Source organism: Doryrhamphus excisus, chromosome 9, assembly GCF_030265055.1.
Source record: "Doryrhamphus excisus isolate RoL2022-K1 chromosome 9, RoL_Dexc_1.0, whole genome shotgun sequence".
Lineage (NCBI taxonomy): Eukaryota > Metazoa > Chordata > Actinopteri > Syngnathiformes > Syngnathidae > Doryrhamphus > Doryrhamphus excisus.
In genome coordinates this window covers 8,171,589-8,197,236 of record NC_080474.1, presented here as the reverse complement: position 1 = coordinate 8,197,236, position 25,648 = coordinate 8,171,589, and the positions used below count along the sequence as shown (strand labels likewise).

Genomic DNA, 25,648 nt, shown 5'->3' with positions numbered 1-25,648 from the left:
TCTGAGTGAGGTCCATCATTTGCAATTAGTGGTTTGTCATCATTCTAATGCGAGGAGGAATAACATGCTTGGTAAATGTGATGATTTCCTCAAATAGTCATAATAAAAGTAAATGAATAGCGAACATTTGGAGAGTTCCGCTGCAACTCACTGATTAATAGGGAAAAATGAATTGATTTGGCACTGCTCAATGCACACGATGAAACCCTCAGTGAGGTTTGTAAAAAGAGGCGATGGACTGATTTAGCCCATACATATAGTTATGTTACGACAAAGCACCATATATCAAAATGAACTCTGTTCTCAACCTGCAGTTGTAGGAGTAGTGACTCATCTCATGCCCCTTTTCTGGTCTCCTCCACCAGAGCATCAAAAATAAGTTCAGCATCTAAGTCAGTGCTGCATGGCCAGCCAGCCAGCCTCGCTCTCGCTCTTCAAATGCTCGCGTTCCCATTTTTGTGCCACCTCCTACCCCCCCGTGCTTCCATTCCCCACTTACCCATGCATACTCATCTAATGGAGCAGTGAGAGATGCTTTTGAAAAACAGGTTGAAAATGGACAGGCTCTCCAGCACAATGCAGCAACTCACAAATAGAACGGTCGTCATATTTCCAGCTCTCAGAGATGTGAGAGCTTCCTGTGAGTGCAGCCTGCACTACATTGACACATGCCCACCGAGGGGCTGTTTTAGAAATGTGATTTAAAGCTAATGTCATGTTCAGGGTTGATTTATACAGCTCTCTCCGCAGACAGTTGGATCTCTAATTTGCATCCATGCATGTTGAATCCCTGCTGGTTGAATTGAGTCTGACAGGACGGTGCGTTTCAAATTGCTAGTCACAGATTTGCCCCCATTAATTAAGATGGTCATATGTCATTGATTTGAATTGGAATTAATTACCTGAAACCAGGGGTGGGCAAATACTTAGACTCAAGGGTCATCGGTAATTATTAATTGAATTGTAGGGCATACGATACACCATGCTTGGCTTGTGGGATCCGCGGTCTTCATAGTTATCCCAGGGCATGCACGTAAAATGTAGCCAAATTTTAAAAAATGACTCGTGCGATTGCTCCTCACAGGTTTTGTAAGGATAAACGATAAATCTCTTGATATACGTAAAATACAAATATTGAAAAACAATCCAAAAAGTCAAAGCCATAGCACACTCACATAGTATATAAATATATGAACGTATTATTTAATGCAATCGCACTTCTTGCAAGGAAGTGACGAGAGCCGCCACGTTCCAATAATTCATTCATTGATTCATTTTCTACCGCTTTTCCTCACAAGGGGGGTGCTGGAGCCTATCCCAGCTGTCTTCGGTAAACAACCATTCACACTCACATTCATACCTATGGACAATTTGGAGTTGCCAATTAACCTAATTAAATAATCTAATAATAATGTACACTGGCGACCCTCACTCCCTGACACCTTAGGAGTCATGTTGCATATCAAGTTGACAGTCCGAGCTTTTAGCTTGACGGCTAGCGCCCTGGACTCTCTGCGACCATGGTCCGGGGGTAGGTGAGGGTAGCTGGACTGGTTACACCAGCGATGGTAGAAAATGGTCAAGTCTACGTTGATGCGAATGGCCGTGTACGATTTAAATACTTGGGGAAGAACAAAAAAAAAGGTTTTGTTCCTGGTCACAATACCTTTTCTGTGCTGCCAGAAGGAGAAGGGTGAAGAACTAACCTACAGAATGTTGATAAAAGTGCTCAGATTAGTTTCTCTTGAAGTAGGAAAAGATGAATGTGGGATGTCAATAATCCTACACCACCGTTTTCTCATCCCTGTCCTGTAATTCCTCACACAGGCTTTTCCAGTTTTTAAGAACCTGTAGTTGACATGGACATCTCATGACAAATTTGAAGAAATCTCAACTCCATGCAGTTTGAATGTGAAGACCTAAATGATGCTTTGACCTGAAACAATAAGCAATGGAGGAGAGAGAATATTTCTGTCTTTCTTTGTACTAATGACCACATCATTGGTCTCAGCACCATACATATACAATAACAGGTCCAACCCCCATCCAGTCACAGAGTCGTAGACCTTCTGAGACCCCATTAGAAATTCAATGAGCTTGGTTAAACAGTGGGGTGAAGACTTGAGTCCACGCTGTTAATGCAAAACACAAAGGTGATAATATAACACCCTGGGAGACACCAGCTGGAACTGGACAAGGAGAGGATGCTGATGTCGGAACCCCACCGCACGCTTTGTTCTCTATCATTCAAATAACTCACAATGAGCCAGAGGGGACATCCAGTAAAGCAGCAGATAAGGCTCAATTGGATCAAATGTTCTTCAAAAAGCAAACTCATCCAGCCTTTGTATGTGTACGTACACGATAAATGTCTGTAATTTTAATCTAAACTACATCCATTAGCATGGTTTTATGCACATTTTCCATCCAAAAACATCTACCAAGGGGTCAATGCCTCTCTCACCACGAACCTCCATGGGTCTTTTTTGGCTCCTCGTACTCCATCTATAAAACCCAACAGGTTCTGGTGAGCGCTCATCATTTTCCTCCTATGATGTTTTAGCTCCAGTTTAGAAACATTTATTTGTCACCACAGCTTTAGGCCATGAAGACGTGTGGGTGCAGCACACCGAATGTTTAAACAAATGCCTCTAAAGATTGCAGAGAACATATTACCATACCTGAGAAATGTGCGCTTTTCTTTTCGGCTTCACCTCAACTCGCCCTCTCTTTTGATCAGTCTGTCAGGAGATAGACGGTGGGGAGTAACATGCATCTGAATAATCCTGCTTTCTGCACTTGTCTGCCTTTTTGACTTTCTTTGTCGTCGGTCATTTTCATATACCTGTTTAATCAAGATACCTCCGTCAGTTATACAGGATTTCATTTCCGAAGCCTGCAATCACTCATCGCTTTCTCCCTCGCTCTCACACCAGCAATATTTCACAACAACGTCAGTGGAGAAACCACTACACAGCTCCCTGAGCACCCTTTTTATTTCCATTCGTCAGGACCGAGACACCTGATTGTTTGCATTTTCACGACTAAACTTCGGCAAAAAATATTTATGTTGGTCTTGCGCCAAATGTAAATGTGGATGAAACTTCTGGAGATAAGTGGTCCATATTCTATCTGTGCTCAATATTTAGCTGGAGAAAATATGGAGAGCCTCGGGATGTGAGATATACAGACATACGTGTACATAAATACTGTCTAGAAGCTGGGGTTGTGTTTGGCATATTAGTCAATGACTCAGTATGAGTACCAACATACAGGAGACACATAAAATCACACATAGGGAACTGAAAATGCGTCAAACTGTGTTTTCACCAAAGCGGTATTGGGCCAACCCATGATTGATTAATGATTAATATGTCAAGATTGACTTTATGTATGCATGTCTTATGTATGATGGTGATGCTTACTGTATGTTAACACAACACAAGCTGCTGCTGTTGTCCTGAGAGGTCCACTCACATGCAACTCTAGCTTCATTCACAAGATGGTGCAATAAGTGCACACACTTAGCACAGGCTCATGGCATATGTGGTAAGCACAACACTGAAATAGTATTTGCCTCCAAAGCATGCACCATTTATGAGCGCGGGGATTCCTGTTTTTTTATGCTACATAAATCATCCAAGCAAACAAGTCTGGTTAAGGTTTTGCTTTGCATTTTAAAAAGATCCTGTTTGGAGTACAAAGCACATCTCACAGATCATTAGACTAAGCTGAATGCAAAACCAGATTCCAAGGCTGTTTGGGTGTAGGTTGAATGACAGCTATCACAACCCCTATTGATAAATACAATTTAGGCAAGAAATTTAAGAACAAATTAAAAGATTTAAAACGACAACCGCTCTATCTTTCCTTGACCATCATTTTCTCCCATTCTTTAGAGTTTGTTTCTTTGTCTCTATTTCGCCTCACCATTGTTGCAACAACCAAAACAAAGCACATTAATGAAGACTGTAGACAATAAGAAGTGGCAGATTATTAAAAATGAGAGCGGTCTGCTCATCATGGTCCAAATATTTGGCCGTGCCGAGTGGCAGCGTTCCACCTGCCCAGATGTTTGGCATGTGGACTCCAGTCCTGCCAAATGGGAGTCAGGAGACCCTACAACACAGATGGAGGAGGTTTTTGTGGGGCCTCAGAAACCTCAATAACAGGTCTCAAAGAGACAGTATTGGGTACTGTATACCTGCACGGTCGTATCAGATGTCCTACAAAAGCAACCTCCAAATAATCTGTTGCAGACCTAGATTAAAGCTCAAAAGCCCAGGCTGTTAAACTGGTGTCCAGGGCGACTGTGTTAGGTTTACCAATTTATTTTGCACTGTTAAACGCAAACACTTTACAAGGTGTAATTATTGCACAGGTGTGCCTTAGGCTGGCTCCACTAAAAGGCCACACCAAAATGTGTAATTTTATCACACAGCTCAAGGCAATTCAGTAGATGCCATACAGTAGACTGTAGGAATGACCAGGAGAGCTGTTGCCTGTTAATTGAATGAATTACCATAAACCATATATAAGCCTTTTCAGAGCCTTTTCATTTATTGCAACCAAAAAAAATGTATTTCTGTGAAGTAAAATATCTTTTTATAATATATAATATTTATTTATAATATAATATTTTTGTAGTTATGGCATAGAAAACTTCCATCAATCCATCCATTTTCTATAATGCTTATCCTTACTAGGAGTGCAAAGGTATGCTGGAGTCTATCCCACCTGACTTTGGATGAGAGGCGGGGTACACCAGCCAATCACAGGGCACATATAGACAGACAACCATTCCCACCCACATTCATACCTATGGACAATTTGGAGTGGCCAATAAACCCACGCATGCACAGGGAGAACATGCAAACTCCACACAGAGATGGCCGAGGGTGGAATCAAACCCTGATTTTGCATTGAAAACATTTTTAAGATATTCAAAATACATTTTTAGGACAGTAGGGGTTCAGAGTTGAGTTTTAGCTTGTTGTGGGCAATGGCTGCAACATTAACCCATGTTATTATGATGATGATGATTATTATTAAGTTGTTATTATTGTGCCAGTTCATTTAAAACTGCATTAAAAGCCTCTTGTTATGGCGATGAAGTCTGGTGCTTGTCTCACAGAATAATTACTGACAATTAGTGACCAATGTAAAATACTAAGTTGAATGATGGTCTTAATAGATTGTACTATGTTTGTATTTTAGCTCATTTACCCACTTTTCTCTTGAAAATGCAAAATTTGGACAAGAAATTGATTTACTTAAATATGCATATGTTTGTGTCTAATAATAGGAAGTAGCTGAAGTAGTCGTAGTAGTCAAGTTGTCGAAATGCAATGTAGTGACGGACAACTGTACCTTAGACCTTGTTTAACTACACCACTCAGTGTTACCAACTTGCCGATTTTCTTGCTAAATCTGGCAACATCAAACTGTCTTGGTGGCATATATTCCCAAAAGCGACAAATCTAGCAACTTTTTCTGTCTTTGACAGTTTTCTGGTATTTGGGGACATAAAAGTGAAAGCACATATTTTGTGCATGGTATGTAGTGTGTGTGTGTCTACCCTGCCCCAAAGCACTCACAAGTGGTCAGAATTAAGTTTATTTGTAGTTCTAAATTAAATTAACAATAAAGTTCACTAGCACAGATTTAGACAGATTTGTGATGAATATTGGAGAGAAATAGGCCTTTTGTATACATATTTTTGTTGAGTATAATTTAAGAGAAGGGTTTGTCAAGTTCCTAAACAGTTATGGCAGATTTCTGGGATCTCACACACTCTGATCTCCAAGACATGAACCGAAAAACCACCATTCTGATTTATGGACTTATTATCAATACCTGGCATATATATAGTAGCTGTGCTCTTCAATTTTATGCGGTCGTAAAACTTTTTTCCAACAATTTCCCATCAAACCGTGGATGGTAACTTACAGTACATGTCTTCCTGGAGCCTTTAGAAGATGATGACACGGTCGCCTCCCTTCTGAATTTTAATTATGTATGATGCTAATAGGCACGTTTGATATCCGACACACAAAGCTCAGTGTTGATCAGAAGGAGCGGATGCCAAGTTCACCGTCGTGACAATATCCAGGCGTGCTGCCGGGGCTTTGACTGCCAGTTAAAGAAGTTGCTTGTGGTCGGGCCTCACAATAATCGAAGGTTTCCTGTGGTTACACACCGCACTGTCATTGTGCATTTCATCTCCTTGGAATGAACTCACTTGTTTGTTGTGTGCAGGCAGCCTCAGCCTCAGAGCGAGGCTGTGCCAAAGTACGCTCTGCCTGAGCTGCAGAGGTAGAAATAATTGTGACTATGGCATATCCTATTATTACTATGTAGCTAGAACTGTAGAACGGCAGTGATACCTTCGTATGCCCTTCAGGTGCCCTTTGGCATCCTAGTGAAAAGCGCACAGTCAAGATGAATGTCCTGAAATTCTTCCACATTTGCATACATCTCATTTTTCTCTTTGGAATGCTGAACCTTACCAGTTTTGAGCAGCACTGAATGACGAGGTCCGCACCCCGTTGGTTCACACAGGTCTTCATCTTTGTTATTATATCAATAATACAAAACAGATCAGGGGTAGGTGTTGAATACGGTTGGGCGATATGGACCTGAGCATATATCACGGTACTTTGGGATGTATCACGTCAAATTGTAAAACCCATTTATTTATTGTTAAGAAACCTAGGAACCTAAGAATCCTAATGGGATGTCAGCCTCTGCACACATTGCTTCGAAGTGTTCAACAAACTGTAATGCCTGTTCTTGTGGTGAAGGAAGATGTAGTCACCCATGCAATTCCAACTGCACATGGAAGGTATTTTTAAGACACTCTTGGCAGACATGGGGCAAATGGTGCTGTTATTTTGAAGGACCATCAAGGAAGTGTGTTGCGTATGTGGCTAAGACTAGCTACGTTCAAAAATTATCGTGCTTCTCGTATTTTTTTCACTCAGAACTTCCATGCCGCCACCAGACACTGTAAAATGCTTATTCATTAAAGCCGTAAAAATACAACCTAGTGAAAATATACTCATCTAGCCCGATTCGTATACACACAACCACATAAGCTAACCCTGCTAGCTGCTGTTCATGCTCTGTAAGAAGATTCAGTCAACTTTTTGCCATTTCAACCTGGGATTGTTCAGTGTTTATAATTAATAATTATAATAATAATAATTTTCTCATCATGGGAAGAATGTATACCGGTAAACCGTTACATTAAAAAAATATCGCCCAACACTAGTCTTGAACTATCAAAATGATTCATATGGTTTATGATGTGAGACACTTTTTCCATATAAAAAGATGATAGTATATACATTAAAATTAATTTGGTAATGGTTTTATTTCATTTGAACATGCATCAGATTACAATTGAGTGCATCACATAATCAGTTCCCAGTTCCACATGTCCAAAAGGAGTAGGAAGAAGCAAAGCTTATTAAATCCTACCCCTCCATCTGGTAGTTTTACAATCACTAACTGTTACATTTGTTCACTTCCTGCTTTCCTAATATAGTTTAATTTTTAGGTAATTGGTTATTTTTAGCCATATGCATTATTTTAGCTGTTTGAAAATTGACTATATCAGCAAGTTGAAGTATTTGTGATTTTAGAAATAAGAAGTATGTTCTCTGTAGGCGGCATTATGAATTATCCTTACTGACCTTTTTTGCAGTACATTTAGCGAGTGAAGATTGCTTTTATAGTTATTACCCCATATTTCCACACAATAAGTAAGATATGGTAGAACCAGAGAGCAATAAAGAGTGTGGAGTGATTTCTGATTGAGAACAAATTTTGCTCTGTTCAATACTGAAATATTTCTGGCCACCTTATGTTGTATATTTGTAATATGAGATTTCCAGCTCATATTTTCATTTATTGTGATCCCCAGAAATTTATTTTCCTTCATCCTTTCAATGTCCACACCGTCTATTTGTATTTGCTGGTGCGTGTCCTTTCTGCTGTTACCAAACAGCATGATTTTAGTTTTACTTAGGTTCAAGGACAATCTATTATCATCAAACCATCTTTTTAGTGTGACCATTTCTTCTCTGTCCTTTCTAATGATTTTGTCTGTACTCCCTCCAGAACAAAAAGCAGTGGTATCATCCGCAAATAATACCAGCTTTAAGTCCTTTGTGACTTTGGAGATATCATTGATGTACAAGTTGAACAGTTTTGGCCCCAGTATTGACCCCTGGGGAACTCCGCATGTAATATATGAACTTGCAGATGTGTATTGTCCTAGCTTTACATATTGCTTCCTGTCAGCTAAGCTTCTTCTTCAGCTTCTGACAGGAATTTAACTTGGTAGTTTTGGAGATTAATTGGAGATTTAAATCTAGAACCACCTGGTTGTGAGTGCTAACCATATTAGCACAGTCCAGACGGTTCAATAAAATAAGTAAACACATTATGTATCACACAAACTAGTATATAGTCAAGGTTTTGGAACATCATTACCATGTGTAATATTTGTACTATCATGTGATTCCTGAGAAAGAAATACATGCTGATGAGAAAGGGAATCGATGCTGTAGGTGTACTTTTTTTCTCCTTTCAGATGTTAAGTACGATCAGCCGGCATGCATTTTTAACGCATGTTTGCTCCATGTGAATGATTGTCTGTCAAATCAATTTCAAAGGAGGTAGCCTTAAATTTGACCTTGTCCAGAGCTGCTGAGACGAGTCGCTGAGACGGCGGCAGGTTTCCATTAAGACGTCTCAGAGCAATTTCATTGCATTCAGCAGACGCTAAGATGAATGCAATGCCTCCACTGACAAATAATGCTGCAGAATAGAGCGTGATATCACTCTGTCATATCCACCAATTAGACATTTATTTGACCTTCCTTAAAACCCTTATATTATGAGTATTCAATACCGAGAATTTACCTTTCAGGTATAACAGCCTGTATGTATTCTTTTGTTGTCCTTAACCTGGTAGCCACTCTAGCTACAGTACAGCGTGTTTACTCTGCTTCTGCAGCATGTTTTCATCAGTCCAGCTCAGAGCAAATAACAGATGAATTATTACAACAAGCCTGGCACTAAATACACCTTCTGCAACTCTCCCCAGGATTTATAAATTGTTATGGCAGAACATGTTTATTTTATTAAAGCTATGGAGTGACAACAATGTGAAAAATATATACACATATTTATACATTCAACATCTTAACAGCCTGCTGTCTATGAACACCGTGCAGCTCATGCATTATATTTAGCAAGTTGTAATGATTATTCAATTCCATGCATCTGGAAAGTTGTCCCTGCGAGGGGGTAAGCTTCTTTCTCTGACCGCCGCTGATTTTAACTGCAAACTGATACACATTATTGTATTATTGTAGGAAAAATCGACAATCAGTTACAGTGGTACCTTGGTTAGTGTACATGTGCATTAATGTGTTTTTTGGTTAAAAATAGTCACTTTCTCTGACCGCAGCTGCTTTTAAATGTGACTATAGTCGTGTTTTGTCATGTCTACAGGGCTCTAATAATGCTTTGTTCATTTTGATCTGAAAAAAATAATTTGTCTGCCCACCAACTATATGTCGTTTCTTAAGTTTAAGTAATTTGCCGTTTTATTATTATTATTATTATTATTATTATTATTATTATTATTATTATTATTATTATTATTATTATTATTATTATTATTATTATTATTATTATTATTATATTTATTTATTACTGATTGATTGATTTTCTTTATTCTTGATTTGTGTATTTATTTTCCATCTTATTTTGTGCAGAAAAATAAAAATTTGGTATGGATGCTGTATGGTATCATGTACCCAGAAAAAATTATTACGTTTGATTAATGTTCATGTTAAAGGTTAAATAACTGTTAATAGTTATCCTCCCTATCCGTGTGGAAGTGGTAAGTTTTTGGCTATTTATTAAAATATTTGAGAACAGTGGAATGTTTTATCAGAGCTTTTATTGTAGAAAATCGGAACCAAAGCCCTGAAAAAGTTCGTATATTTTTCTGTTTTTAATAAATGTATTTTTTTGGAAAACCTGATGCCTTGCCCAGACCCTAGCTAAATTGAGTTTGAGTTCATTATCCCTTTCTTTCATGACTTTTATCAATTAACGAGGGTCGCAGGGGTTGCTGGAGCCTATTCCAGCTGTCTTCGGGCGAGAGGCGGGGTACACCCTGGACTGGTGGCCAGCCAATCACAGGGCACATATAGACAAACAACCATTCATACCTATGGACAATTTGGAGTGGCCAATTAACCTAGTATGTTTTTGGAATGTGGGAGGAAACCGGAGTACCCGGAGAAAACCCACGCATGCACAGGGAGAACATGCAAACTCAACACAGAGATGGCCAAGGGTGGAATTGAACCCTGGTCTCCTAGCTGTGAGGTCTGCGTGCTAACCACTGGACCGCCGTGCCGCCCTGCATTTTTAATTGTTTTGAATTTCTGTAACAAATAAATTGGATTGGTTGATTCGGTTCGAGTGTGTTTCAGTTAGAGTCGAACCATCTAGAATGGAATAATGGCACTAACCAAGGTTGCACCGTATAGCTTGGGGCAATAGAGTGACGTTTCTTTTTTTTTTAAGTTGTTTGGCCAACGTACCTTACATGTGCAGACATTCTAAACTGGAGTCTGTGACAGTAAAATGGACCTTAAAGATCGGGCTTTACTGTCTCCACTCTGACGGTAGCAGCATAATCACAGAAGCTGGCAGATGGGCTACTTGAGTCTTCTTTTCAAATCGTGTTTGGCAGCAGAATTTCACAGAAAATCACTGACACTAGCCTCTATGAAAAATGAAAAGTTTACGGACCTCTGACTTTTTGGCGTGGTTTCATTTTTGTTTGTTGGCTGTTAACTCCACTCTCCATGTTCTCTCTGATCAACAGTCCAGTCAATACATCAGCGTGCGCATTGGAATGAAGAAATCGATGTCTGTATCCTCGTGACACTTCCATCTTCGCAAGCTCTCATAGTGAGATGGAAAGCCATCAAGTGAACCTACCCAAAGGGGATAGACACCTCGTATTGATGTGGGAAGTGTTGCCTTGACGCATAGAAAGGTCTGTGTACAAGCCATGGTGAAGGATTACCCCAGCAAGCATGTCTTCCTCCAGAACACTGCCTTGCTCCCCATTTTTGAAGGGTCATTTTTAAAAAGGGATGAAACAAGAAGATAAGTTGTGAGGGACCATCTATCAATCCTACTTTATGCTGTTGCTTGCTGAGGTGTACACAAAGTTGGCCTTATGTTGGCTTCACTGCTAAGGATAGGAACTAAAGGTCGCGGGCATTCAGGTAACATTTAAAACTCTCTTTTGACATATCAACCACTCTCATTACTTTCTATTTTGGTACTTTCAATGCCACCAACTCATTTATTCATCCAGACAACATTTTTATGAATACTTGAAGGTCTCTATTAAGGAGTAGCTTCACCTTGAAAAAGATCTCCTTCATGTTTGTGTGTATGCGTGTGTATTGTGTCTCTTTGGTCAACACAAATAAATGTCAATGTACAGTTTTTTGTTGTCAACACTGCACTCAACAGCTTTTATGTGCACACTGAGTGCTGACATTGACAAGACAAGCAAGGTCAGACAAACTAGCAGGAGTATAAAAACACCAACAGTAGCATTAAAATCTATACATAGGGCTGTCTATTGATTATATGATATTATATATAGCAGTGGTTCCCAAAGTGGTACGTGAATAACATATTTTCTAAAATGGTGCATTCATGTGCATTCAACTGCAGTGACAACTTGCAGTTGGGTCGGAAACCAATTAGCTGCGATAAATAAGGGACGACTGTACTGCCCTACTTTGGTTTGGAAGAAACACATTTTTTCATCCCAAAACAATACTTTCTGGCTGCCATTTTCAACAGTCTTATGAAATCATACAATTTTTCGTCTATTTGTAAAATGGCCGAAGTCCAGTGCCATTACAGGCATGGCTCAGGCATCTGGTCAGCATGCCTCCCGGACGCCTTCCTGGGGAGGTGTTCAAGGCATGTCCGACAAATAGGAGGTCTAAGGGAAGACCGAGGACACATTGGAGAGACCATTCCTCTCAACCGGTCTGAGAACACCTAAAGATCTGCTGGGACTGGCCGGATTGCCAAAAAAGGGAAAGCCTGAGCTTCTCTGCTTCGGCTGCTGCTCTCACGGCCCAACCCCGGATAAGCGAAGAATATGGACGGACGGACAGATGGATGGACAGACACACTGGAGATCACCGTGCTAGGTTGCACTCACAGCAGGCCATTGGACAGACGTTTGGACTTGGCTTATGTAGATTAGATATATCAGGTAATAACTGCTTGACAGTTCTTAATGACAACTACTCCCTTTTATAATAGAAATAATGAAATGCAGCCGAACACGTCATTTTCCCCTGGTCATAAAATTTTGTTCAGTAATGTAGTTTTGCCAGTATTTTAGCACAATAAAGCTCAACTTGCCATTCATGACAACATTTTCTGTAGCCGTGTCTGAACAAATCAGAAGGTGTTTCAGCTCCACCCCTTCCTGTTTCTCCAAGCAATGTGTTAATCTTCAAAAAAATATATATATAGTGGCATTGAATACACACATGATTTGACAGCCCTATTAAAAATACTGAACAATTTTAATGATGGTGAATAAAGTACTACTACTAGAGTCCTATGTTGACTGCATGTTTTTTTGTCTGGCTTCAGGATTGTTGCATGCAGCTGAGCAGCAGAGATTGATGTGCTATCGCTCTACCTAACAATGTAATTAGGTCATACAACCACGGTCCCCTACCTGGCTGAGCCACATATGATGGAGCCTCATCCTTTGTGTAGGTATACTACTGAGTGCACTGACACAATTTCAAAATGACTTTTATTTCATTCATAACAGTGTTTGGTTTTGTAGCGCTGTCATCACAATTTTAACAGATCAAATAATCTTGGCTGCCCCCACACCGGGCTCTGTAAACAAACAGTGATAGGATATTACTATTTTGAACATGATAAGATACTAACATCTCATCAGTGTCCTGGCTTATCCCCTTATGAACAATTTCCAAAATACTGAATGTGACTGCAGGGATTCGGTGGAGATGACAATCGTGAAATCATCGCCCAATTTTACTTGCAGGAAATTACTAATTATAACAACATTGAAATTAATCACTCACACTGCTGAATATTAAGCATTAAGTTGACGTGTTCCTGTCTACATTACCTTACGTTACATTACATTACCTTTGAAGAAAAGCAGTCCATAATCGCACAATTTGAAGGGTTTTCAAACTGCAGTAGAAAACAAGAACAATATGTTTGGTTACAGTGCTGGACTCAAAGAAAAGTCCAGAATGACAGGTGTTCAAGGCATACGTAGCAGTCGCCGCCCCCTCTAGAACCTGAACTTTAAGCTTCTGTGAAAGTGAAGGTTAAGTTTGTGTGACCAAGTGAGAACAATGCATCTTTGTGTGGATGCTTCTTCCAGTATTCTTCCATCAATCACATATACCTGTTGTGCAACTCTGATTGTGCTGTGTGAGTGTATCATAAGACGTTATCAGACTGAATCCATAGTTGCAATAATATTATAAAACTCTCTAAAAATCAGTATTTGACACAAGTTCAGGGTGGCACGGCGGTCGAGTGGTTAGCGCGCAGACCTCACAGCTAGGAGACCAGGGTTCAATTCCACCCTCGGCCATCTCTGTGTGGAGTTTGCATGTTTTCCCTGTGCATGCGTGGGTTTTCTCCGGGTACTACCGGTTTCCTCCCACATTCCAAAAACATGCTAGGTTAATTGGCGACTCCAAATTGTCCATAGGTATGAATGTGAGTGTGAGTGGTTGTTTGTCTATATGTGCCCTGTGATTGGCTGGCGACCAGTCCAGGGTGTACCCCGCCTCTCGCCCGAAGATGGCTGGGATAGGCTCCAGCACCCCCGGCGACCCTCCTGAGGAAAAGCGGTAGAAAATGAATGAATGAATGAATGACACAAGTTCAGCTTATCATCCTATCCATTTTCTGTACTGCTTGTCCTCATTAGGGACCGATGGCCAATTTGGGGTCTACAACTAACCTTGTGTTTGAAATGTGGGAGGTAGCCGGAGAAAACCCATGTCCTCACGAGGAGATTATGCACACTCCACACAGAGATGTTCCCCAAGGAGATTTGAACCAGATCTCCTGACATGCTAAGCACTATTCTACCACTATTCACTTCAACATATATAATTAGAACGTTAAATATCTGCATTACAAATACTGCTGTAAATGGAAAATGACTCATGCGTGCCACAAGGACACATAGATTGGGGACGTTCATTAAACACTGTTGGAAATGCTCCTAATTTTACCCAATTTCATCTTTTTAGTCATGGGGGTTCGTGAGGCAACATTCCAAGAACAGCATGCCATGGAAACAAGCAAGAGCAAACCGATTAATTAGGAATTATTGGATGCTTAAAACTGTAGATAAACAACTACCCCGCATATTCTGAGTTTCAGTAAGTGGCGTGTCAGTGGAAAAGGTTTTTGTATGTGGCAGTTTTTTTATGGTTTGGTTTTTGATTGAAATTTGCACCAAATTTTGCCTCGGTTTTCATACACTGTCTCGGTTATCATAAGTGTTTACCCATGTACTAGCATTTATTTGTCATTATTATTTGCATTGTTTTCAGCACATAAAACTACAAATATTCTCTGTCAATATATTTATTTGTTAATATTTTGGAGGCGGTTGAGTGGTTAGCGCGCAGACCTCACAGCTAGGAGACCAGGGTTCAATTCCACCCTCAGCCATCTCTGTGTGAGTTTGCATGTTCTCCCCTTGGGTTTTCTCCGGGTACTCCGGTTTCCTCCCACATTCCAAAAACATGCTAGGTTAATTGGCGACTCCAAATTGTCCATAGGTATGAATGTGAGTGTGAATGGTTGTTTGTCTATATGTGCCCTGTGATTGGCTGGCGACCAGTCCAGGGTGTACCCCACCTCTCGCCCAAAGACAGCTGGGATGGGCTCCATCACCCCCCGCGACCCTCGTGAGGAAAAGCAGTAGAAAATGAATGAATGAATGAATTTTGGAGTATCTTTGGAGTAATTTTGGTACTTTTCATTGTGCTTTTCATAATAAAGAAAAATAAGTATCGAGAACATGCAAAGTACACACAGAGATGTTCTGTAGCTCCAGGCTGTGATGCTGACGTGCTAACTACAAGGCCAACCTTCACCCCTCCATGAACAAAGCTTTCTTGTATTTTCAATATTTTCCCAGTTGTAGGCATTCCGATAGAGCAGCTAAGGACAGCAGACATCATTAGTGGCAGGTTTACTGTCCTGTAAAAATAGAAGCACGGCAGTTGCAACTACAAGCCAAGGCGGTGGTGGGTGTTGCATTTGGTACATGGGCCTTCAGTGTGGACACAGCAGACGCTTTGAGGGCCAGTATTATGTCTGTTGCCATTCACCCTGACTGAGAAGCTACTAGTCGCTTCTTTCAGTGATCGGCGATGCTTGTAACTATCAGCCAACTGTAGCACGTATAAGTAGAATGGTTAATGGTTGGAGGACTGAAAAATGCTGAGGTTATTGTAGGCCAGCTAGCTGGCCCTGAGAGAAAAAAAAACTGATACAGGTACAGAGACCACCCCAGTGCTAATAGTGTTATAGTGGCATGGGCCGGCACTCTTGATTCTGAAGGCCCTGGGCAGATTACATTTCAATTTGTACGTAAATGTAGGTCAGTGCTTGTGATGTTTGGTTTTTAGCTGCAGAAATAAGCATTAATTTCCCAAATTGGATAATCTTGATGTTAAAGATTAGACAATTAAGCCGTTCATGTGCTTCTTGAAATGTAGAAGAAAAATGACTTGGTTTTGCCTCAGATCCAGCATAGTCCACTGCACGGCACTTGATCCCCTTACTCTTTTCATTTATTGTAGCGTATAAATCATTTCCGTATCATACTTGAGACCATCCACAGGTTTGTTTTACCCATGAGCGGTGACCTCAATACACCAAACAGTCTTTACCCACGACCAAGCCATGTGGGTATAAACAGATAAATATGAGGAGTTGACCTGAAATTCCCAGTTTAATTAATGCCAGGTCCCTTTTCTGTAATTTGAAGTCTCCTTTATTAGAAATTTTAAAAGTATTCTCCCCAGGGACTTTCCGAGTCACAGGGAAATTGTGGCACAGTATGTTTTAATTTCCCAGGAGAACCTTGCACAGCAACTATTTAACGATAGAGCAGCTTTGCTGAATGAAAGAAAACATAATGCTTTCTTTTCTTTTTTAATTGTGCTTGGCCCCAACATGAAATATTCACTCTATATGGCCGTACTTGTTGTCAGAGTGCCGACTACATGCCTTTATTTGCCCTCCGGTGGGACGTGCACTGGCTGTGGTACTGCTGGCAATGTCTGAATAACTCAACTTGAACAATTAAATTGATGTTGGAGATCTTTATACGTGTCCAAAATGATGCATTCTCTTGAAATTAATTGGTGCAATAAACAAAAACGCCACATGTGGTGCTGGGAAAGTAGAATGCAACAACTAAGCATCAACATTATTTCCTGTAGCACGCATGCACGTATGCTTTAACGCACTTATAGCTATTCTTTAAGTCGCCCTCGTAATACATAGTCCATAAGAGTGTTTTTAAACCCTCTTAATCAGATTTTATGATGGTCATTCCTTGTGAAGTGTGAAGGCCAAATAGGGTACAGAATTCTAATGAGACTTCATACATACAACATTAGATGCTGCAAAATCATGTCTGATGTGCCTGTCAGTATGAATAGCACGTATTTTTGCAATGTATTTTGGCATTCAGTTTTTTGAAAAATAAAATATTTTTATGCAGTAGCACAGTCAATTTTTTTTTGTATGATATGTTTTTGGACTGAAATTTATACCAAAATTTGGCCTCACAAGTCATTTTTTGTGCAAATATCGGTCCAAAATCGAATGAGGCATTTGCAGAAATGGAACAAGTTGTAACACATTTTATCACAAGGTTAGATTCCGTTGGAGGTGCACGTAATTGTAAGAGTCCACACAGGAGTACCAAGCAGGTTTCACAAGCTGAACTAGCATCCAAGGGTGAAAACGTGCGTCCATCTTGCTAGGTCTACCTGTCAGTATCTTCCTTTGAAATTCTCCAGTCGGGTCTTCCTCCAGGGTCCCCTCCCCCTATTGTCCTTGCTGTCACTAAAGCTTGGATACCCTTGTTTTGATGCATGTTCATGTACTGGAATTTCCCCGGAAGCTATCTAAATGGGAGTGCGACGGGAAAAAGAGAGTTTACCTGAAAAGGAGAAAAGCATGACCCCACCTCTCACCCAAAGTCCGTTGGGATAGGCTCCAGCTTACATGTGTCCATGGGGACAAGCACAAAGCGTCCAAGTGTTAGATTGATGAATAGATGGAAAAATAACACAGAAATAGGATTTGGCTTAAAAAACAGGCAAGTAACAATGTGATTGGTTTAAAATATTTTATCTAATAACAAATATTGTGAATAGAAAGTGTTTTTGTTATGATTTGTGACTTTAATATGAGGACACAATTGCATCGTCATTTAAGGATATGTTACAGCACTGGTTCTCAAATAGGGGTACTGGTACCTCCAGAGGTACCTGAAGGCACTCAAGGGGGTACTACAGAGTAAAATATATATATATATATATATATATATAAATACACTGGTGAAAATAAACTTGTTTATGAAAAGTACAGAATTTTATGGTGGGTTTATGGTACGAGAGATGGAATGTCAAAGAAATGATCGCAGTTGACTATGGGCTATTATTAGTGAAAATATATTAATATATATTATATATTAGTTTTATATATTGTTTTTTTCTAGCATTCTGGTCACTAGGCCTCGGTAATGACATGAGACATGATGTTACATTACCTTTCACACTGCATGGCTACTGAGCTACTGAGCTACTGAGCCGAGCCAACATGCTAAAAAAAAAGGTTCTCCTCTCAGTCTGTGTGGAAGTGGTACGTTTTGAGCTTATTTGTCATTCCCCACTCTATTTGAAACATTTTCCCAAGTTTAGGATAGTAACTAGAGCTTGCTATGCTCGTGGTGGTGATCCCGTAGCCTGTGGAATGGGATGCAAACAAACAATATTGAGTGTAAAAGTGACTATTGAGGTGTTCTTTCATGTCTACGGGGCTCTAATAATGCTAGAATGGACCTATTGTGCTAATTTTTCGACACCGTGTCTGACATTAATGCATCTTTCCTAGAAAGGCGCTGCTTCTGGTTTCAGCAACAGTTTGCCGGGTATTTCACGTTAATGTTCACGAAAACAGTCCTGTGTGAGCTCAAACATTTTACTATCAATACTAAAGTTCTATAGAAATACTAAACTCCGACAAAAATTTAAGTCATAGTCCTTGGTTCCCAGCACCTCAGAGACAAGACTGCAAATGACATTACTGCCGAAGATGGTCTTGCACTCACACCCCACAGTACAGTCAGAAACATCGGTGTTATCTTTGAACTGTAGTTAGAATGTAGTATTATCATGTTAAACAATACAAAGTTTCTGATAATGAGGTTTGCAAGTTTGGAAGTGAGCCCTGAAAGAAGTTCGGAATGGCTCTGACTGCTATGTTTCAGAGAGTTTTTTTTCTAACACATGCTCATTGTGACATCACAATGAGCCTTGTGAGAAGTTGCCGACTTAATGGGAGTGCCCGGGTACAAACTGTAGGCCTACACAGTGTACATACAGGGAGCATTTTACCTGCATGCAAATTACAAGGTCAACCATGTCTGCAGTTGCTTTAGCCTTTTTTTTTTTAACACGGGCAGTCCCGCAAAAAATGTATAATGACCACATTTCTACTGATGTTGTGTCAGGATGGTTTGCACGCAGTAAACTGGAACCTACGTTATCACTCTTTGAGTTCATACATGGTAAGTCAGGGGTCTCCAACCAGAACCTCATAAGCTACCAGTAGCTCCTAACCACTTAGCTTCAAGTGATTGTTCATCTATTAGCAGGTCCTATAACTGCAAAATAGAAAGTGGGGTTCGGAGTTTTGGAGTGGGCGTGCCCGGAGGTGGCCTGTGGGTGGAATGAATTAAAACAGATTATTTTGGAAATCCAAGAAAATACAGTTGGAATATGTTAAAATTCTGGAAGAAGGAGAAAGCTTTCTGTGCGGGTTATTGTGTGTAGCTGCTCTGTAGGAGTCCACAATTCAATACAAAGGATTGAAAATATTATAACTTAAAATGTAAGTTATTGTCTGAATAAATGATAAATAATAGACCAACTACAGGCTGCAAGGCGGTCGCGTGGTTAGTGCACAGACCTCACAGCTCGGACACCAGGGTTCAATTCCACCCTCGGCCGGACGAGGACGTAATGTCTGTTTTGGTCAAGTAGTTAAAATAAATTATTAAGTGTCACGATTGGGCTTCACCCCCTCGTGACAGCCTTCTTAGTTTTCGTCTTTTCCTCTGTTCCTCGTTGTGCCCTTATTTTGTATTCACTTCCTCTGTTGCTCTGTTCTGTTTTCTGTTCCTTTCAATTATCTCCCGCACCTGTTTCCTATTTTGTGTTGCCTATTTAGTTCAGGTGTGCGCTCCCTTCGTTGTCGGTTCATTGTCTTTGGTTGAGTTTGCCATGCTAGTGCATTATTCTTCTACTGCATAGAGAAAACAAATATATTTTTTACCTGCATTTGGGTCCTAATCTCTGCATCGTGGGGTCGAACCGAGAAACTCACAATCCGCACCGTGACACCAAGAATAGATACAATTCGGTTTAATATGTATTGTTTTTTTTAATAGACTAATTGGCTGTATTCAGGGCTGCACGGTGGATGAGTGGCTTGCATGTTGGTCACACAGTCAGGAGATCGGGAAGACATTGGTTCAGATCTCTGTGTGGAGTTTGCATGTTCTCCCTGTGCATGCGTGCGTTTTCTCCGGGTACTCCGGTTTCCTCCCACATTCCAAAAACATGCTAGGTTAATTGGCCACTCCAAATTGTCCATAGGTATGAATGTGAGTGTGAATGGTTGTTTGTCTATATGTGCCCTGGGATTGGCTGGCCACCAGTCCAGGGTGGACCCCGCCGCTCACCCAAAGACAGCTGGGATAGGCTCCAGCACCCCCGTGACCCTCGTGAGGATAAGCGGTAGAAAATGAATGAATGAATGACCAACTACTGTAAATTTCTACCAAGTTTTATATAATAAAAATGTTGTGATATATTTAACCTCTTTATAATGGCTTTTTTGTGTAGATGAACAAAAGTGCTTTGTTGAGATAAGTAGGTAGAACTGTAAATCCTTGCTCTTTAACTGAACTAAATGAAGAGAAGCTACTTGAATGCAACTTGATTGTGGTCTAATTTACTGCCTTTAGAAATGAATTGTTTAAAGTGTATTCTTATTTTGGTCAAGTGCAAGCAGGAAATAAGCACAGAAAAAGGAAATTAAGTGATGTTGCTCAATATATTTAATGAGATATGAAAACACACCCAGTGCTATCTTGATTATTGGGTGTCATGCCCAAAAAAGTGTTCTTATCGATAGAGTATTCCACTTCCAACTCCAGCTTTAATTTAAACTTGATGGAAAGAAACAGCTCATCAAGAAGCTGTTTGAAGTGTTCATTCACATTTGAATTGGAGCGATACTGTCTTCTAATGTGCTGGTAATATACTGCGTGCTCTTCAAGATGACACAAATCAATAGATACACTAATCCAGCTGTATCCAGTGGGGCCAGCTCTTATCCTTGTGGATTTTCACACACTAACCTAAAATCCGTGGAACGGTCTTCGGGGCAAGTTTCTTATTCCTGTCAGAAGTAAAAGGGATTATGCACGATACTTAAAGCTTCACCCGCTTCGACTTCAACTTTTTCCACCAGGAAAAGAAAAAACTATAAAGCCCACTTCTGCTTTTGCTGACATTGGTGGGTGTGGTAAACAAACAGGGGTTGTGCAAAGGTCGCCGTCAAACTGGCAGATAAAATGCTCTGTTTTTCGTTGTCTTTGAAATGCTGCTGTGATGCTCAAAAACGATCTGCGCAAACAAAACACACAACATTCTATTTGTGTCAAAGTAGAAGACGAGCAGGGCAGCTGGTATTGTGCTTGAAAGGTACACACTGTTTCATTTGTTAGTGGCCGGTCTCAGCCTGGCTGCTACGCAATCAACTAGTAAGCATACACAGGCTTAAAGGTGTGTCTGGGGGCCCTTTGATTACAGTTGTGAAGAAAGGCTCCCTCCTTTCGTCTGTTTGGAAGCCATTCAGTTGCTGGTTACCACAGCAACCAGGTTGACAGCACAGCTCCGATGCTCGCATTCAGGCCGATGGAGAAAACATGCCCAACACTGGTGTCCTTAAGGGTCACAGGAGGGGACAGCAAGACTTTAAATTCCATGATGTGATAGCATTGCACATCACGTCCGATAAATACCTCAAAACCCACGCCATCCCTCCACGGAGCTTTTCCTCTGCAAGGTCATAAGCTATTGGAGCCTACTGCAGCTTACTTAGGTCAACTACGAGCTGGACTGACTAAACGCAGAATGAAACAAACAACATATTACCTAATGCATACATCATCACTACAACATAATTGCCACTGTCTTCCCCGTCTGGCCTGTTAATGGACATTTTTAAAGGAGGATTCCCGAAGGTTACATGACTGCAAAAAGACTTCAGTTTGGTCCCGCAGGGTAAAGTAGTGAAGTGTAACTCTACAATATTATTAACTTAACCCCGACTAATTAATCGGACGATTATAATGGGCAAACATTTATATTCCACTAATAAAATGCAGGTAAGATGGTAAAAAAGTAAGATTTAACTAGACAACGGACAATATTAGGGCCTGACTAATTTTATAGCCATTCAATTGGAAATTGGCTTTGGAAAGCAACATTTAACTAAACAAGATTATTAACTACGTAGTATCTGACACATTAATCGGCAAGCTGATTACTGCGTTAATCAACCAATTGTAGACATTAGAGAATAATAGGTAATTGGATAACACCTTTATAAATCTTTTGTTATTGTTTTGCCCACGAGGCAAAAGGAGGTGATGGTGCAACTCTGCACTAATTCAATACAAGGTGGCAGAAATATATTTGATCAGAACTCGGCAGGGATCGTTGAATGGAAAATCACACATGGCAGGGAGGAGGAAGTGAGAGAGCGTGGTGGAGTGTAGCGTGCAGACAGTTACACATTTGAATGTTTTAGTTCACTTCCAAATGTGAAAATTGTAATAATTTGCGATGCTGTATTTATAAATAAATTGTTATTCTTATGTAAAAAGCCCCCATTTTTGTGTTGTTTATGTTAAAAAAAATATTTGTGTCCAAGTGATGTTCTGTTCAGTTCAATTTATTTGTCTCCCTTGGGAGAAATTTGGTTTAGAGGCAGGGTACAGCTGCATACAACCAACAGAGACATACAGTACATGACAGACATAGAAAAAACAGACATAGTAAAACCATATACAACAAGCATAAACGAGAGAATAAAAGAAACAGAGCATAAAAACACCAGAACCATACTGGTTCCCAGAGGGATCAATGTGCAAAAAGGGGATCTTGATGCTTGATCGTGATGCTTGAAATGTATCTCTTCACTAAAAGCTGTTTTTCTCCCTTTTGTAGTTGGGGATTGATATTTTCCTGAAACTTACCAATGTTCTATTGTTGATGACTATTCATTCATTCATTTTCTACCGCTTTTCCTCACTAGGGTCGCGGGGGTGCTGGAGCCTATCCCAGCTGTCTTTGTACACCCTGGACTGGTCGCCAGCCAATCACAGGCAAACAATATAGCCAAACAACCATTCACACTCACATTCATACCTATGGACAATTTGGAGTGGCCAATTAACCTAGCATGTTTTTGGAATGTGGGAGGAAACCGGAGTACCCGGAGAAAACCCACGCATGCACGGGGAGAACATGCAAACTCCACACAGAGATGGCCAAGGGTGGAATTGAACCCTGGTCTCATAGCTGTGAGGTCTGCGCGCTAACCACTAGACCACCGTGGCGCCCTGAACGTAAATGGCGGGTATTGAATGATTTAACATTTATTTCTATTCCTAAATGCAAGCAATGTGGTCTTTTTCTTCAAAATTAATCATCAGAAAGTAATGTCTGACTAAGCAATAATATATTAAATAGGCCACAACCGATTTAATTCAATTGCAAGCCAATTGTAGCCATTATAATAATGGATTAGATTTTTATAGTGCTTTTCCAGGCACCCAAAGCCCTTTACAATGAAGTGAACCCATTATTCATTCACTCCTCGGTCACATACGGGTGGTAGTCATCTACATTTGTAGCCACGGCTGCCCTCAGGTAGCCTGAAACGTGGCTGCCAATTCGCGCTGACGGCCCCTCCAATCACCCCCAAACATTCATACATTCATACGCCAGTGTGGGCGGCACCGGGGAAAAGGTGGGTGAAGCGTCTTGCCCAGATACAACGACACTGACTGGGTGGTTTGTGGACAACGTGCTCTACCTCCTGAGCCACTGTTACCCAGAGTTTGAGAATAGTCGCTAATCAGCTAATAAAATGCAGATATTTTTGTTTCTTTATTTTTTTTACAAATGAATGATAAAGCACAACCAATTCATTGGGTGCTGATTTGTTTGGATTTTCTTTAGTGGTGGTCCTTGGTTTACAAGCAATATAGTACATGCTCAGTATTGGTTTAAGTCAGTGATTTTCAACCTTTTTTGAGCCACGGCACGTTTTTTACATCGGAAAAATCTTGTGGCACACCACTAACCAAAAATGTTACAAAACGTCACCACGACCTCAAACGTGCATCAATAAGTCTATCGGAGGAACAAGGTAGGTGTTGCCACACGGACCAATATTACATTGCTCTGCCAGTCTTTACACCACAGACACTCCACAGTAGCCACGTTTACATTACGAGTTTTTCTCTTTCCGAATGACCTTTCGGGAAACAATGGTATCCATAGAAAGGAATATTCCAATCTCTTGTCTACATGCGCCGTGAAAATCAACCAGAATAGTCAATAGGGCATGCCCAGTAAAAAGTAAACCCCAACATCACATGATACCGACTTCCCCAAGTTTTTCTTTCACTTGTTGGAATAACTCCGTATTGCCAGTTTTTCATCTGTCCAGTCTTGAAATTTAAATTTAGTTAGAATCAAAAACAAACTTTGCTTAGTCCAGTGCCGATTGCTGGCCTCCATTTTTAAAACTGAAGAACGTCTGGATCTGCGTGTTACGTCATATCTGAGCATGTGCTGAAAGAACGCACCCGGGATAAATTTAAACAGGAAAAGATCAAATTCAATCTTGATAATATTTTATAATTAAACTCGGGACATGTTTTATATAGATATATATTTTCTTTTTTAATAAAACTGCACTTGTGAATGGCGTATAGAAGGGTTTAGATTCTGTTTCACAGAGGGCGGTAATGCATACAAAAGCTGCTTGCCAACCGCCAATAAACAACAGAAGAAGAACGAGCACCTTAGTCGGATTGGTTAAAGGAATATTCCATCCCTGTTCAATTCTTTCCGTTTGAGCAAATAAACCAAATGCAATTGGAATATGTGTCAGCGACCTGGCATTTATGTGTGTATACTATTGACATAATATTTGCAAATGATGATTATTCATTTGCGGGAGGTGCTGGAGCCTATCCCAGCTGCCTTTGGGCGAAAGGCGGGGTACACCCTGGACTGGTGGCCAGCCAATCACAGGGCACATATAGACAAACAACCATTCACACTCACACCGATGGACAATTTGGAGTGGCCAATTAACCTAGCATGTTTTTGGAATGGAGGAAACCGGAGTACCCGGAGAAAACCCACGCATGCACGGGGAGAAGATGCAAACTCATGCCGAGGGTGGAATTGAACCCTGGTCTCCTAGCTGTAAGGTCTGCGTGCTAACCACTAGGCCACAGTGCCGCTCCAAATGATGATTAATAAATGTTAATTTTAAAAAGTGATATTGGATAATTCCTCACGGCACACCTGACGGTTTCTCAAGGTGCACTAGTGTGCCGCGGCACAGTGGTTGAAAATCACTGGTTTAAGTCACTCTTGCGACCATCATTACGGACCGTCTACCATCTAAGGTGGTCTATCAAGAATCTCTTTATTGCCACAAGCGTACGCATAAATGCCAGGTCGCTGATCCTGTGAATGCGACAGGTTGCTTTGTGATTATTATTGTTTCATTTCATTCTTGGATTTAATGTTTTTTATCACTGAATTTGTTGTCCTCTTTGATTTAGTTTAGGTATCACTTGGAGGTAAGATCAGATCACAACACAGTCTAAGAAGCTCTTACGTAACCCAAGGAGCGCCTGTGAGGAAAAAAGGTTGTGGAATGGACAGGATATGAACCACAGATCAACCAGCACATTCTGCTGTATATTGTTGTGCTGGCAGAACAACGAGTCGACAGCGCTCTCGATCCTTCTTGACAGACGAGTGATTACAGCCATGACTGAACATGTTTGACCTGAATCCCGTGTTTACTTCAGTGATGCGCTTAACAAGGCTTATTCCACATTAGTGGTGTTTAGAGTTGCCACTCC

General features: G+C 40.5%; 1 protein-coding gene across 1 annotated transcript in view; it reads right to left on the bottom strand.

Moving 5' to 3' along the window:
- asic4a (acid-sensing (proton-gated) ion channel family member 4a) overlaps positions 1–25,648 on the bottom strand; it is a 138,806-nt gene that overhangs the window by 37,279 nt on the left and 75,879 nt on the right. The gene's annotated exons all lie outside the window — the stretch shown is intronic.